Source organism: Pectinophora gossypiella, chromosome 2 (assembly GCF_024362695.1).
Source record: "Pectinophora gossypiella chromosome 2, ilPecGoss1.1, whole genome shotgun sequence".
Taxonomy (NCBI): Eukaryota; Metazoa; Arthropoda; class Insecta; order Lepidoptera; family Gelechiidae; genus Pectinophora; species Pectinophora gossypiella.
Window position 1 is genome coordinate 4,076,957 of NC_065405.1, and position 17,688 is coordinate 4,094,644.

Here is a 17,688-nt window from a genome sequence, read left to right on the forward strand (position 1 = left end):
TATTTTGACGTCACTATTGTTTGCGATTATCGATGTGACGTTCACTACTTGATTGGAAAAAAAATCGCGTTGGAACTCTTAAATAAACAAGCTCTTTAACTTTCGTCAAAAGCACAGAGTTCATCGCTTCAGACACTATTCTCGGACCATATCCGAGTGTGTTCTGAAAGCGAGTGTTTCGCTAATCTATGCAAACCGTGTTTAAGATTGACTTGTTTGTACCGCACTCCGCTTGTGTAAGTGTTGATTACTAGGGCGATGTATGTCGGCCTAATATGAGCCTAATTTGCGCTTTCAGGCCTTGCAAGCCAAGTAGTAGTTTGGAATAATTAATATGATGATAAGAAACGTGTGGTTGGAGAGGTTTTAGAGGAGAATAGGTACGTGAACTCACGCCTGTTATGCCCAAGACAACCTGCAGTCATTGCTGATATGATGAATTTATGATAAACCTTACGGTGATGAAAAGGATAAGAGAAAAAAGGAGAATCGTTCAAGAAAATAGTTAGAATGAGAGTAAGATATGAGAGTGTAGTGAGAAGACCATAGAGGATTTGAGGTGATGTCTCAACCGGGATTTGAACTCAGGACCTTTTAATCGTGAGCCCAACGCTCAATCATTGAACCGCAGACGGCGAATAATGGGTGCTAGATGATGCTAGGTATCTTCTTAATTCTCGTGACTCTACCTGCACTTTAACTCAACTACAATAGCAGTCGTGCGGCCGCTACTGTTGCTCTCGCATCGGACTTTACAGCCATTTTAAAAGCTGCCACAGAAACGCTGTTTGAATCATCTGATAAAGATGTAAAGGCCTGAGATGATGATGACCTGCACTTTAGAAGATTACGGGCAAAAATAATGTGTACGTTTTATGTAGGTGTTGATCTTAGGATATTCGTATTTGTGAAGTAAAAACTTGAATTTTCAACGTTGTTTTCCTCTACGGCATTCTAGAACTTAAAACCGCCACAAAACCTCTTCTTTTCTATTTGCCCTGGAGGGATAAACAATAAAACTGGCATTCAGGCTCACTAGTGTCACCAGGAAGCGCTGAGGAAGCCATAATCGTAAACTGCGGCGCATATTTCCGGCTTTTGCTTGCAGAAACGTTCTATACTGCAGTTTTATGCACCGCTTTGTACATTTGAATTGCTCCAAGTGTTATTTTTATGACGGTAAGGATATAATGAGTCATATTTCGCTTCTCTGTTACGGGTTAAGATGCTCATTTGCGGGTAATTTTGTGCTGTTGGAAAATAAAAGGTTGGAGAAAGCTTTTGGATTAAAGAGTCGAGTTCTTTCTGTCGTTTGAGTGACATAGGTACATACATACATACATAAACTGACGTTGTGTCCGGGGTGTGTCCCTATAGTTGTGTAATTATTAACACATTTATTCCGACTTGATAAGAGTCGCTGGTTCAAATCTAATACCATTGTATTTAAGTTTATAAATTATGTAATAAAACTGGATTTAAAAAAAAAGAAAGGAAAGCATGAAACAGTAGGACCGGGCCCTGTGCTGGGAGGTTTTCTGGCCACGTCTTTCCGTCAGCGTTACAGATTCCGATGTGGTAGTAGTTTTACAGCTAGTTACTTGATATGTAATTTAATTTTTGACGTTCAAAAAGCGCTGTAAGCCAATTTTGAAAAATAAATATATTTGAATTATATTTTTTTTGAATCAGGTTTTTTCAGCTTTCTCTTTCTAAATAAATTATATATAGGCAAATAATTATTCACTAATAATCCAAACAAAAGACCGTCTCTCAAAATGATTTCGACAAGGTCCTCGTCGGCAATCGAACTCTGTCCTGATCGTGACGGGCTGATCGCTCTAACCATTTTTTTTGTGTAATGTTTGTTTTGTGATGTGTAATGTGACTAATGACATTGTAATTTATTTTATTATTATTTTATAATTAATGTACTGACAGCCTCCGTGGTCTAGTGGTTAGAGCGTTAGGCTCACGATCTGGAGGTCCGGGTTCGATTCCCGATGGGGACATTGTCGAAATCACTTTGTGAGACTGTCCTTTGTTTGGTAAGGACTTTTCAGGCTTGAATCACCTGATTGTCCGAAAAAGTAAGATGATTCCGTGCTTCGGAGGGCACGTTAAGCCGTTGGTCCCGGCTATTAGCCGTAAAAACACCTCCACCAACCCGCATTGGAGCAGCGTGGTGGAGTATGCTCCATACCCCCTCCGGTTGATTGAGGGGAGGCCTGTGCCCAGCAGTGGGACGTATATAGGCTGTTGATGAATTAATGTACTTAATGAAAATACATATTTAAATTTTTAATTTTATTTTACTATTTACATGTTGACGCAGGACCGATCGTCGTGGAGATCCTTGGGGGAGGCCTATGCCCAGCAGTGGGCGTCATACGGCTGATGATGATGATTTACATGTTATAATTTAAATAACTAAAAATGTAGACCAAACAAACAAAAATATGTATGAACGGTATGTGTGTGTGTGTGTTTTCGTTTTATTCTTTTGTTTATGTCCTGTGTATTATGTCGTTGTGCAATAAAGTATTATTGATTGATGGATTGACCAAATGTTAAATGCTGACCAACTGCAAACTGTGATACCATACCATTATTGCGAATAAATGATACTGAATTAGACCAAGGAGATTACATCTGGTGAAAACGGTAGCACCTTCAAAGATTTGAAGGTACAAAGCCCATATATATGTATAACTCTCGTTAGCCGAAGTCAATCGCAGGCACGTTAGCTGTCTGCCAACAACATGAATATTCAGAGGACCTGCCCTCCGGCCGCCATTTGTGATAACTAACCAAGTCAACCTTAAAATGATGGTTACGGGGTAAGGGACTACGGCGGGAATCGATATTAGAGTGGACGGTAGTTTAAAATCCTACTACAATTCTATTTTTGGTAAGAGGATTTTATTTGTAGAAGTTTGGTAAGCGTTTGACCACAATCACGTGATGGTAAGTGACAATGTGGCCGAGAATGACATATATAAAAGTGCCCATTTACGACTTTGTAGATGCCCAGATAATAGGGACGTCTATTTCGGGAAAAAAATCGCGGGCAGAGAATTAGGTGGTTTCCTAGGTCAAAAAGATATATAAATACATAAAGATTTGATCTATCTAGCTGTTCTTTTCCGCGAAGGAAAATCGCAGCCGAGAAAAACCCTAGGTGAAAACAGCTTAAGTGATGCAGCCCATCGCTTATTTGCTAGTTAAAGCCGATGGTCTACAGACATGTAATTTCGCTGACTACCACGTAAGTCGTGGGAAGGAGACACTTGGTACTTAAAACTGCATGGGTTTTCAAAGGAACTGTTGAAGTTAGCATATTATTGTCGTTTCTTAGTGACATAAATGCTACCCTGCTGGCACGTTCTTGCATTATGGATAGGTAAGTCTGTTGGTGAAATTACATGGAAGCACAATAGATTATAGGATGTAATCTATATCCTACTTACACATAGATGCATATGATCATGCTTGTATCCCGTCGGGGTAGGCAGGCAAAGACTTCACGCATGCTCGCCGGTTTAAAGTACTCTACTACAATAGTGCTTCTTCTTCTTCTATCGTGCGGGTTGTGAGGTGGAGTACCAACCTCATCACCCAGTGTCAGGATTACTATTGAGCCGCCAAAGGCCCCTGACATGGCTCATAGTAACGACTACTTATTTACATCAGTAAGTAGTAACCGGGACCAACGGCTTAACGTGCCTTCCGAAGCACGGATCATCTTACTTTCGGACAATCTGGTGATCAGCCAGTAATGTCCTAACCAAACTAAGGACCACAAAGTAATTTTTGTGATATGTCCCCACCGGGAATCGAACCCGGGACCTCCGGATCGTGAGCCCAACCCTCAACCACTGCACCACGGAGGTCGTTCAATAGTGCTGATTGCTGCTGATCTAATTTTATTATCAGTTATACCTGTCATTGTCTTACCCGCCGAAAAGGAAAGGGATGGATATTTATGGAATACACGTCAAATTTAACGGTCTGACGTCATACAGCTAAACGTTTTAACCGATATTTTTCGGTTATTCAAGCCTTGGTCTGCTTGGCCAAGTCTGGCTTATTTATTTAATCAACAATTATATTATAAATAGACAGGTAGGAACGTATATTATACCGCATGAAACCGTAGGTACATAAAATAAACAACCTATATACGCCCCAGAGCGGGGCACAGGCCTCCCCTCAATCAACCGGTGGGGGCATGGAGCATACTTCACCACGCTGCTCCACTGTGGAGTGTAGTGGGGAGATAGCAGGGACCAACGGCTTAACGTGCCTTCTGAAGCACGGAATCATCGTACTTTTTCAGACAATCAGGTGATTCAAGCCTGTAAACTCCTTATCAAACAAAGGATAGTCTCACTAAGTGATTTCGACAATGTTACCATCGGGAATCAAACCTGGTCCTCCAGATCCGCAAGTTTAACGCTTTAACCACTACAACAGAAACAGCGCCAGATATAAATTAAGTGGCGGCCAACACCACTGGATGGCTGTAAATCAGCCCCTTAATGAACCATTAGGCAGAAATTAGCGAAATAACATGACAACCATGCATTCCAACAAGCTATAGTACCCTTAACGAGAGCCATTGCGGCCTATCTCAGAGCGTTGTATTAGGTGGCTCTACATTTTGGCTGGGTTATACAGAGAGTAGGTAAGCTAAATGACGTCATTGTTTTTGTTATTGGGTAGATACGCAATTGGGTACCCACTATATGACTGTCACTTCACAATTAAGTAAATAATGGTGTTGACAATTGCAACATAAAAATACCTTTTAAAGAAAAGGTTAAAAAAAATATATTTTTTTTTACTTTTTAATTCATGTTATATTATAATTATCGGTCTATCTCTTATTGTTGGATAAGTTTGTAACCTTTGTAAAAACTTAAATTAAATTAAATGCGAAGTGGCAAAACAATCAGCGTTTTTACTACAATCTACAAGTGGTGAAACTAATTAAATCACTATCATTTTAACAATTAGTATCTTTGAACTAATACCACTGGCTACAACGCGTATTCGAAAGACTTTGTACTCGGTAACCACGTGTATATGATATACGATAAATAAAAGACAGGACTTTCTTAGTTTCTTTATGAAAAGTTTTACGGAAAATGCTACACAAACACATTTTCTACATCCCCGCTGTAAAAGGAAACCTTGAGCACTTTACAACGTCATATATCTAACGCTTTAGCAAGAACATGTCCGGGTATATTTCAATTTTATTGCTTGATACCGGCAGTCGATATGTCAGGGAATATGACCTAACAGTACGTACGTAAACCTTACGTCTAGCTAGGTGGAGGCCATGTAGGCATTGAAAGCCTTCCGAGGCAAATCTATACAATAAAATACTTCAACCTGCTGGGTCAAAATATCACCTCAGTGCCTTAATATAAGTAGGTACGTATAAACCCACATACAATGTTAACCCATCTCTCTCTGTCTCTCTCTCTCTCTCTTTATTTAAGAGCTGCGCTCTTGTCGGTGGAGTAATCGCCATTCCTCTCTTCTTCCCGCCAAATCCTTCACCTCCTGATACGACACGACTTGCACCTTATCTTTTATTTATTTCATAAATGTTCTCCTAGGTCTACAGGGGTAGACCTTTATAACATTTATGAACATTTTTTTAAATACATAATACTGTGCCCATATTTAAAAAAAAAGAAAAAGAATAGTTAAAAAAAAACAAGTATGTCGGGATCGAGGTAAATGGAATTCTGCTTACCTTGGTGGAAAATAGGCGTGGGTTTGTGTATGTATGTAAGTATCTATAAATCCACCAATGTTAACCCATACTGTACCCATATTCAAAAGAAGGTAAATTAAAAAAAGAGAAGTGTGACAGAATCGAAGCAAGTGGAATTCTATAGTCTCTGCATACCCTGGTGGGAAATAGGCGTGAGTTTATATATGTATGTATATGTGTATAAATCCACCCACAATGTTAACCCATACTGTGCCATATTCGCAAAAAAAAAACAGTAAGTACCTACTTACTACAATTGCTGTGAGTATCCGAGTATATTTCAACTTTATTGCCAAATACCGGCAGTCGATACTTCGGAACACGAGTGCCGTATCGAATAGTGTACCTACCCCTTAGGTTGCAGACTGATCGTCAGCAAGCAGCGGGGTGACAGCGGTAGCGATAGCGGTCGAGGAGCGAGAAATTCAAAATTACATAATATTATACAGCCTAAAGCTTAAAGAGACATGAGCTCATTTGGAATTTACTACGAGGCATGGGAGGAGCTCGCCGATGATCGAGACCTGTGGAAGAAGCGTGTGCTCGATGGACGCGATACTCATGACCACACCTGGTTTGACACACTGGCGAGCAGGAGAATGAAACGCCATCAAAACGACAACAATCCACCAGTTGGAGACTTCTGCAGAGTGTGCGGTAGAGTTTGCCGCTCTAGGATTGGCTTGCACAGCCATGACAGAAAGTGCATTTCTTCGAGGCAATGACGTGATAAATCGTCTGAAACAGACGTATAAGGCCAATGATGATGATACAGCCTTAGGCGATTCGCACACTGCCCCGCATGAACGCGCGTGGATGCATTTTCTGTGTGTTAAACCGTGCGTGTTTTCTATACAAACGGAGATACTTACAAGCAACGGAAGAACACGCATCCACGCGCTACGCTGCATCATGCGGGGCAGTGTAGAATCGCCTTAGGTTACTTTTCCACCTAAGATTTCCGAGATTGCGTAACGCGGAATGTGGTTGTTAAGAACCAATAACAACGCTTCCTTATCCAAACCACTCTCCCATGAAGCGATCCTATTGGTTCGTAGGTAACGAATACTCGCTCATCTTTGATTATGACAACTGACGGTGACAGTAATAATGGGATTGACATATCACCTTTACATATTATGTAGCACAGATTATATAAGACTAACGTGCAGATCACGTTGTACAACTTTACCTTCCGTCTGGCTTTAGTCGGGCTTTTCGTCGGGTTATTTTGTGTTCTCATAATGACCACTAGATGCCGCTAGCACCCACTAGCGCGTAAACATAAATTTTGATGGGATCGAATATTGTGAGCGCCATCTATTGAATTTTTTTAGAACAGTTTTCCTGGTGTTCCTAACTACAGGAAAATTGTAATACTCATTGAACTTAGCTAGTTTAAAAATTCTGGATGACAGCGGTAGGGGGGGGGACTAATTTTCCGTGAAACTAGCCTAGTCAAGTGGCGAATGTTCTTATTTATTAAATCGCTAACATAAGAACCCGTCCGAATGAAGTAAGCACCTTGTAACAAGGACAATCCGTTAGCGACTGTATAATGAGGAACACTTTTTCAACTTGGCCAGGCTCAATCGCGTTGCCATGTCGCCCCGCCTGTCGCTAGCATCTGGTTGGCGCTCTTAAACCACTTGGCTATATTCGGTAATATTCGATTGGGCTACTCGTCTAGTATGTAGTATAAATAAACAGCAATGTGCCAACTGAAATTTTCAATCTTTGGAATTTTACCTACCCATTTCCCCATCTAAATATTTACCGAATTTTCAATTTGTCTTAAAAGTTTTAGCTTCACTTTTGGAGCGGATGCACGGCTGTAATGGGAGACTTTTCAATCGGCATTACCCAAAAACACGATAGATGGCGTTGTTAAGTTTTAATTTCATGGATAACAGACACATGCATCTTTTATCTTTGTTTTTGGGTGTAAATGAATTTTCGTTACACCAAGGTACAATTACGACTTCTACCCATTATTATTCTGATCAGAATAAGGAGAAGCAATATAGGTGGTAACATCACTCTATACATAATGTGAGACAAATATCAAGAAACAATTAGTTTTATGTATGCTTCTGCCATAACAATACATTTTGGAATAATTATGTACCCAAGCAATAAGACAATAGGTAATTATCACGATCAAAGTGAACAACGCCATCTATCGTGTGTTTGGGGAACGTCGATTAGAAAGTCCCACATTAACAAAAATAATTTGGCAAATTACAAGCTAATTATATGCCTCCATCTAAGAAAGTAGATTACGTATGTTGGACAGCAGCTTTAGGATGGATTTGTAGTGGAAACCTTTTGTACGCCACGTCGCCGACAACGTCGTCAAACAATTTATATCGATTTGGCTTCGTCGCCAAAGCATTGCCAAGATGGCAAAACGTCGCCAAGTTGCCTAGTGCGCCAAGCTACCTGTCATACATTAACGTGACCTTGGCGTATCTGTGAGTTACGGTCTTAAAAACAAAATTAAATTATTTTTGAATAAACTGCTTACTTTCTCTTATGAATGCGAAAGTCTTCGTTAGCTATCAGACTGTTGGTATATGTCGTGTACTGAATGTATCGATGCGAAATGGCTCTCTTCATTACGTCCGACTGAGCTGTTGAGGATCGAGGTTCGATAATCTGCTGGATTCTGATGGCAGATTGAGAGGGTCTGATCTCTTGATCAATTATCAGATACTTACCCGTCTCTACGACGTAGGCATAAAAGTACTATACTGTTTAATACCAGACAGATACAAAAACTCACGCCCGTAATCACTAAAGGGGTGGGCAGAGCTACAAGTAATCAAAGACGACTTGGACATGAACTTTACGGTGAGGGAACAGACTATCGCCCATAACAATAGGGTCGTGTACTAGGTTAGAGATAAATTATGAAATTCTAATTATAAAATAAAGACAGATCTAAAAGTAAGGAAAGACATTCTCTTTTTTTTAAGCCAGACACTTCTTTTATAAAGTCAAACCACACTAAGAAATATAACCACAATTTAGGTTCAAAATAAATTATAAAATACTGATTACTAAATAAAGACACATCTAAAACTAACGAAAAACATTTTCTTTTTCTATTTAAGAAATGTATTAATTTTATTCAAGAAAAAAATAATAATAAGTCAGACATTTCACCTCGTTTTTCTATGACGTCACAGTATGCTTTTTCAAACAAATTCCATAGTAATTTTGTGTTTTGACGTTTATGCAAAAATAACTGATTTGACTAGCTGGGAACTAGCCTATTGAAACAAAAGTTAATAGCAACAGCATACGTACGTGTAAGAGTAAATACATTTTCTTCAATTTTCTTTTATTTATTTCTTGTTGTACCATCTCGCATCCAACTTTAGTTAATGTTTGTTTCCTGGAAGTGGTTGCCTGGAAGAAATTACATTAGAGCAATAAAGCTGCCCAAATTGTACTGTATTCATGTGTCATGCCAGGTTGTTAAAAAATAAGTTCTGTACAATAAAGTGTATTTGATTTTATTTTAATCTAACATTAGAGTGTAAGTAGGTACTTAATTATAATAACAATGTTTATGTAACAATTTGACACGGTCTACTTACATAAAACAAAATTATTCAACAAACTAATAAACTATTTCAAAAATTTTCCACACATCCAAATCGAGATTTTGGCGACTAATTTAAATTCATGATTCAATGATATCAAAAACAGGCTCAAATAAAGTCCGCCAACGAATTATTTTAAAACAAACTCACATACCAACTCTTTCAGACTAAAACTTACTTTATACTATCTGTATAAGATATATTTTCCCCTGAAGCTTCAGGTTGTAATTACAGACTGAAATACAAAATACATGTTATGAGATGTCTAATTAAGCAACACGCATTCGGTGCTGTTAATTTAGTTCCAAATGTAATTAGCATTATAACATTAAAATAATAGTGGGAGCAAGTGGAGTGCTGTATTATTCAGTTGCATACTTATTAATTAGTGATGTATGATGTAACCCAATTACGTATGCTGTCGATTAGAAACGACAGAATGAAAGAAAGAAACTATTTATTCCGGAATTACATAATAATGATACCGAAAGAATGTTTTTTTTTAAAGAACGTCTAGGGCCCTGTGCCGAGGTTTTTCTTGCAGCTTCTTTTCCCCTGCTATACAGGTTGTGAGAAGCTGCAGTAGTTTTAGGCGTATGAGACGTTCGTTATGTAAAAATTGATGATTCAAAGTGTAACTATGTTGCCAACTCAATAAAGATATTTTTGAATTGGAATTTGCAGACGCCACCTAATTTTATTTTAAGTACCCTTATTCGCCGAAAAGGAAAGGGAAGGATGATTGACAATTGTTAATTTTAAAATGAATGAATAACCCGAGCGAATAAAAAGTCATCTCGCTGATATGCAACATTTGACGTGGACTGTCAACTTAATTCTGTCCGGTTGTTAGCAAACATAAATTTTTTGGAAGGTTTTTTAAATTTTGCCTAAAATTGACATATTATTATATTTTATGCCTGTCGATTACCCGTCCCTTTCCTTTTCGGCGGATAAGAAAATGACAGGTATAACTTAAAATAAAATTAAATGGTGTGTACTGGAATCAGCAATATTGTTTAGTGGTAATAATTCTTATCTTATCTTATCTAGCCTAAGGTGTCCCACTGCTGGGCAAAGGCCTCCCTCCATTTCTTCCAGGACTCTCTCTCCAGTGCTTCCTCCGGCCAGCCTTCCAGGAAAGCATCCAAGTCGTCGCGCCATCTCCGCCTCGGTCTGCCGCGCCTGCGTCTGTCTCTATTCGGAGACCATTCTGTGGTGATCTTAGCCCACAGGTCGTTAGGCATCCGACAGACGTGACCTGCCCAATCCCACTTCAACTTGGCGCCTGCGTGGACGACATCCGCAATTTGAGTCTTAGAACGCAGCACGGTGTTTCAATAATTAACAATTGAATTATTAATAATGTCGAAACGGCTGCAACTCGGCAAATGCCATAGCCTAGCTGTCGCTACATTGTACTAAAATGGGGTACCTCAGTTGACTCGGCGGAGTTGCATTTAGGGTTCCGAAATTCAAAAAGAAAAACGGAAATCTTATAAGATCACTTTACTATCCATCCATCCGTCCACATTTCGCATGATACCTACTTAGTTTAAAATAAAAATTCAATTAGCGAAAATCCTCCAAACAAAATAAAAAGTAATTTATCTAACTTAACCGTTTGGGTAAGCTTAAAAAGATGTCGTTTCTTTTAATTCGAAAAACAATTATCTACCTAATCAGCCTACCCTACTAGGGTAAACCCTTATCTCCGTTAAAGACAGATATCGACTCCCAAAGTGCCATTACCGAACCAGGGTAGAAAAACAAAATGAGTTTATCCGTTTAATTACTGGGATTACCGTGGACGAAGGTAGAAAGAAGGAAGACTTTAAAAACAATTATGGTATTAGCAATTTAATTGGAAACAATTGGTTTTTATTCGGTTTTCTTACACTCTTTGATACCATGTCACATTATCTTTTTTTGACAAATTAATCTGTTAGGCCTCACTAAATGTCATAACATTAGTGTGACTGGGTTACAGATACCACTTACATAAACTCACGGCTATTTAACAACACCCATCTAACACTGAACTAATTTAAATGACGACCAACAATGTAATGTACCTTTCTCAATGGCAAACAAATGATTATGATTGCCATAGGGGTAAACACAGACTATAGAATTCCATTTACTTCGATCATTAATTGATATGTTGCTGAAAAACTATCCATCGGAGAAGTTTCTTTATATTCTAGACAGAATATTAAATATTATATGTATTACATTATTAGATATGTGTATGCTTAAAAGAAAGCTTCAATCACGAAAATAACAAAATTGTGTTTCATAGAAATAAACATATTTTTTCCATAATAAATGTATTTCTCATCATCTCCCAAGCTATATACCGTCTTTTACAGGGTCCGCTTACCTTACCTGAAGATTTGACAGGTCCAGTTTTTTACAGAAGCGAAGGGAAATCCAGCCCAATACAGGTTAGGTCTGGAATGTGGATTTCCTCACGATGTTTTCCTTTACCGCTGAGCACGTGATAATCATTTATGATCCAAACATGAATTCGAAAACAAAAGTCAACTATCATTGGTTTAGGCCTATGCTGGATTCGAACCTACGACCTCAAATTGAGAGGCAAGTGTTCTACCAACTGATGCCCAGTTGGTACTCTCAATAAATATATTATTTCTATTCTGATAGTAAGATCAATATTTCAAATAACATGCCTACTTATCTCTGCCACAGATCATATAATACTAACGTACAGATGCCTCACGTCATACAACAAAACTGTGCCGTTCTAACTCGGGCAATTCTTCGGGCTATTTTTAGTTCTAATAAATGACCACTAGATGCCGCTAAAACGCCCTTTTTTTAGCGGCATCTAGTGGTCATTTATTGATGGGATCGAACGAATCGAGCGACATCTAGTGAAATTTCAGCTTACTGAGTGCAAGTTCTTGCAAGCACAATATAATTATTACTTAGAGTTAGAGTAAAATTAAGATAATAGATGGCGCAAACGGATTTTTTTTTCTCAACGTTGACATGTTAGTATTATAATCTGTGACAATGATCTGTGACATTGTCAAGGTGACAGTTGTTAGTTGACATACGATTATTTCTGATGTTTGGTGGTCTTCATTTTGTATTGGCAAAAATATATCTCCAACTCCTGTAAGTATCTAATTAGTTACTAAAACTGGAAGATAATTAAAAACATAGCTAAGGTCCTACCTAGAACGCAATCGTCCCTTATCATTCCGGGCGTTTCGTAAAACCGACTGAGGAGAACCTTTATAAAAGACAAGTCTTTTCTAGCATGATGAATCATTACATTGGACCACCGGTTAAGCACATGAGGACTTTGTATAAAGTGCTTCCAAATTGGTCTCTGCTTACTCGTGGCTCTGCCCAGCCTAATCGGGATTACAGGCGTGAGTATAAGTATGTATGTAGTAGATACTTTTTTTGTGTAGCTGTCACCTATCTATGGTACAAATCATAATATACTGTTTGTTTAAAAAAGTTAAATAAGTCTAGTTAGGTAGTGAGCGTGTTGTGAATTTAAGCCTGTAACTTATTTCAGATCTCTAAAGACGATGATAACCATTGTGAAGAATGACATGAAAAGGCTATTAGAACCACATATCAACAATTTTCTGACCATGACCAAGTGATGAATATGATAAAAGTCTACCTCATGAAAGCCACACTACTTTTCAAAGAAAAATATTTTCTTTGGAGTTGTAGGTATTATAGTGAAAACTTAATCTTGACTTCTGTTCTGCATAAATGAGAATCGCACTATGCCAGGTATGTATGCTTAAATTATTATCCCATTAACCCATTTCTTTGAGCCCGAATATCTGAATGTTCAATAAAGTAGATAAATTTCAAACTCATCGGATTACATGAGTAATAGGTCATCCATGTGTCTAAATGTAAAAAATAGAACCTACTATTACTACTCCATTCCACCAATCTACTCATTGGTATAAGAGAGTATTAACTCACACTTACTCTCCTTAAGTCTCCTTCTCAGGGCGGACAGAGCAGAGTTTTGGCACACAAGGTGTATATACATTGCAATATACCTACTATTATTATACAGTCACTATTACTCTAATATAAAATAGGTCATAATGGTACACTTGTTTGCATCTCAAACGATGAACACCAGTTCAAACCCTGGTACCGGACTTGCATTAATTTATTTTAAACAGTTCACACCTAGCACAGTTGGCTCGACCATTATAGGTAGCGATACGGCCTATCGTTAGCCTAACAGAAAGCTTGTGAGGTGCGTGTGCTTAGTTCATCTTGTGATGAATGTTACTTTTGACTACCTCAATGGGATGCAAGATCTTGCTTATGTTATTATATTATCTGTGATACATAGATAAACTAATGCCTATAATACCTGATGGGTGGTAGAAATGTTTTGTTCTGAATATCATTGCCGAACAAAATTAATGTGCTCTTTTAATAACTATTATATTTTCATTTGTAGGTAACATAATGTAGCGAGTACCCTGGTTGAGTGAAGATAATATAAAATAAGTGGAAAGATAATGTGGCTCAAGTAGTAAAGGAAAGGATGTGCAAACAGCCGAATGTGAATCTGGCAATAATGTGCCTGTTTAAATGAGTTTTAGTTGAGTACCAAATAGTTACCTAGGTTTTCCTGGGAAAAACACTGATCCAGCCTTTCTGATTCAACTGAGTTTTTGTATGGTTTTGAATAAATAACTAAACAATAGAAATGTGTCTTTTTTATTTTACTATCCCCTTTCCATTATATAGATAGGTATCATTTAAAGTAACTATAAATAATTAATTGTTCATTACAATTTATATACAAATAGTATTAGTTTATGATAATTAAGATACCTACTTGATTATTAAAATTAACAAATTTAATGAAGTTGGATTTTTTTAATGACTAGAATGAAAATACAATAAATATTCAATTAAACTACTTCTTTAATTCAAAAGGTATTACATTTTGTTTTTGTTAGATACAATACTAATTTCTTTTTTAATACTTTGCATTTTGGCGTGTCTTCAGTAATTGACAACCGTCTTCTCTTCGGCGTGTTACACTGGTATGCTACTGCTGGCGGCTCCACGAGCTCTTCAAGTTCGCAGTCGCGAAGCCGTTTATTTTTGTACACCTTTTTCGGTGTCAGTACTTTAAAAGTACCTGATGAACCTAAAAAGAAAAATAGTATGTATTAAATAATGTCGTGAATCTTATTTTCTTGTCGTGGGTGGAATACCAGCCTAATCAACCCTAGTGTCAGGGTTATGATTGAGTCGCCAAAGGCCCCAAAAGGTGAATGTAAAGCAAAGTTGTTGGAGGTAACATACCTAACATAAAGGAAGAAAAGGGCAATTATAACATTCATTAAAGTAGGTAGGTAACTAACGTATTAACGTAGCCATTTTATAAATATTAAATAAAATGTGTATGATAAGTGATTCCTAAAAGATAGACATAGGTAGGTACTTATAAAATTCCACAATAAATTGTTTTGTTATATCTCAAAACCATTAGGCAGCTTTTTCGATGAAAGCTCCCACTAGTCTTGATTTTTTTCGGACATAGATTGAACATCAGCGCTCAAAAAGTGGGACGCAAAGTTACTGTTAATATAGCGACTTGAGTGACAGACAGTATTTCTCCGCGGTGCGCGATTAGGCGCCGAACTGGCAACATGCGAAGTGCGTGGTAAAAAGTTGCAAATATAGAAGCTCAAAGAAAAAAATATATAACACTTCCTATAAGTCATGACATTGGTGCTAATTCCTGTAAACACATCTAACTTTATTTTAAGTTATATCTGTCATTATTATTTTTTTTCTTTTGAGTTAGCCGCCAACAAACAGACGAGCGAATGGCGTGGGAGCTTTGTTTTATGATATTATTATAATGACAGATAGAATAAAAAAATAATAATGACAGATATACACTACCTATAAAATGTATGACGAAATCGTGGGTCGCCCACCAATGAACTATTTATTATAACACTGCCCGATCCCGATGCCTGAGCCCGCGATCTCGAGTAATCTCGACGCATCGCGTTTGGGTAGTTTAATAACCGCTATAATATATACCTATAAGCCCTGTAAGCGCGGTGCACTGTTTTGTACAAGATTGTAAACAACTACGTCTCAATTACGTGTGTCGAGCAACTATAGACTTTATGTCATTATAAAGATAAGATCCATTCTGGCTTGTTGCGTTGCGCGAGGTCACGTGTTATTACGATTGTAGGTAGGCAGGTACCTACCTACTGGCTGAGTCGCGCTAACGCAAATGATAGGTCCGGTCTAGTGTTGGGTTCTTACCCGGAAAATTCCCGCGTTTTGGGAATTTTCCCAATTCTGAGGGAAAAAACCCGAAAAATTCCCATTTCAAGGGAAAATATTTTTTATCGCATATATTTGTATTAAAAGTAAGGATTTCCAACAAAGACCATTTAAATATAATGTATGCCTACTTATGCCTAATTTATTTTCTGTCGTAGTGTCGTATGAACTCTTAAAAAACTTAAAGGAGATCATCGGATTTCGGCCCAGAAGTCAAATTGCCGGGCAAAAAATAATTTTGCTATATTCCGTTAGATCTTATCCGTATGATCATTTATTACTATGGCACAAAAGGTGTAGGGTCAATATCTTCGGTTTTATTCAATTTTAAAAAACTGTATTTTTCATACATTTTTGGTGAAAATGTGAAGTGCCGGCCATGAAACAATATTTGTATATCCCGTTAGAACTTATCCATTTGACCATTTATTATTAGAGCACCAAACGTCTATGACCATTATTTTGACTTTTGTTGGACTTTACGTTATTGTTTCTGTGTGAAAAGTGCCGGTCAGCAAAAAACACATGTCAAAGCTATCGAGAAGATACCTGTACACATTATTCACTATGTCAAAAACGTGTATGACCATTAATTAGTTTGGCTTTTGTTGGATTAAAAAAAAACTTGATTTTTGATTCATTTTGTATAAAAATAAAATACGTATACAACAGGCGCGTAATTTAAAGGATCGTCAGAATGTTTATTACTATGGCATTAAACGACTATGACCAATATTTTGAACTTAATTCGATTTTTCAAAAATAAAAAAAAAGTTTTATCTAGTGATAATGGAACTATCTTGCTAAAGGCGTAATATGGTGGTCGTCTTTTGAAAAATAGGTTTGCGTTTGACCACTACCTTACCTGATGGTGATACACGCTTAAGAAGCTACTTTTAAAAAAAAAAGTGTATACAAGGAATAAACAGTGGGGTGATAGAGGTACTATGTTATCGGCCGAGTAGCACCAGGACATTGTGATAGGCATACTTGCAAAGTACAACTACCCGACTCCTGTTTTCCCTAACAGATACTTCAGACGTCATGCCAAAATACGAGTTTCGTCACTAGATGGCAAACTTATCTTTGGAGGGTGGTAACCATTTACGGTCAAGGTGAATCAACACCATAATTCAACCTAAACTTAGGCCATAACGTTGAGTCGAATGCAAAAACTACAGCCAACGTCATATCTAAAATCAGATATTATTAATATAGAAGTTCACCTAACAACACACAAAACAAAAACACAAAGTATTTATCTGACTAATAACTAGTCATTGGGAAAGCTCTGCTTGTTGTCATTGTTAAAATGTATAAAAAAAAGTTTTTTTAAAAAGTCCAATAAAAGCCAAAGTCGACATTTGGTAGTATAGTAAAAATACGTTTCAAGTCGTTTACCAAAAGATTTGACATATTTTGTTTCGCTGGCTGACATTTTCCCATTTGAACCAAAACGGAAAGAGAGACGAATAAAAAGTCAAGATAACGGTCAAAAATGTTTTGCGCCAGATTATTAAATGTTCTAAAGGTCCTTTGTAATCCGCCGCACCGCATTTTTTATCCAAAGCACTTTATTTTCATACAAAATAAATAAGAACTCAAGATTTTTAAAATACACTAAAAGCCAAACTAATGGTCATACAAGTTTGGCGCTGATGATATTTTTGATGATATTTTTGCTGGTCGGCATTTTTCACATTTGAACTAAAACGTAAATTCCAATAAAAGTCAAAATAATGGTCATAGATGTTTGGTGTTATTAAAAAATATTGAGAAGCAACTATTAGACAGATTCGACGTATTTTTTTCGATGGCCTGCATTTTAACATATTAACCAAAACTGAAAGTCCAATAAAAGTCAAAATAATGGTCATAGAAGTTTGGCGCCATACTAGTAAATGTTCTAACGGTCCTTTGTAATACGCTTGTATACCTCTT

General features: G+C 37.4%; 1 protein-coding gene and 1 long non-coding RNA gene across 3 annotated transcripts in view; one reads left to right on the forward strand and one right to left on the reverse strand.

Annotated features, from left to right (window-relative positions):
• The window catches only part of LOC126372337 (apolipoprotein D-like), a 466,981-nt gene that overhangs the window by 269,861 nt on the left and 179,432 nt on the right, over positions 1 to 17,688 (reverse strand). The window lies entirely within an intron of this gene.
• On the forward strand, positions 12,265 to 13,915 carry LOC126372763 (uncharacterized). The gene is made up of 3 exons (XR_007567215.1): positions 12,265 to 12,546; positions 12,959 to 13,185; positions 13,883 to 13,915. It is a non-coding gene; the product is annotated as an uncharacterized LOC126372763 (long non-coding RNA).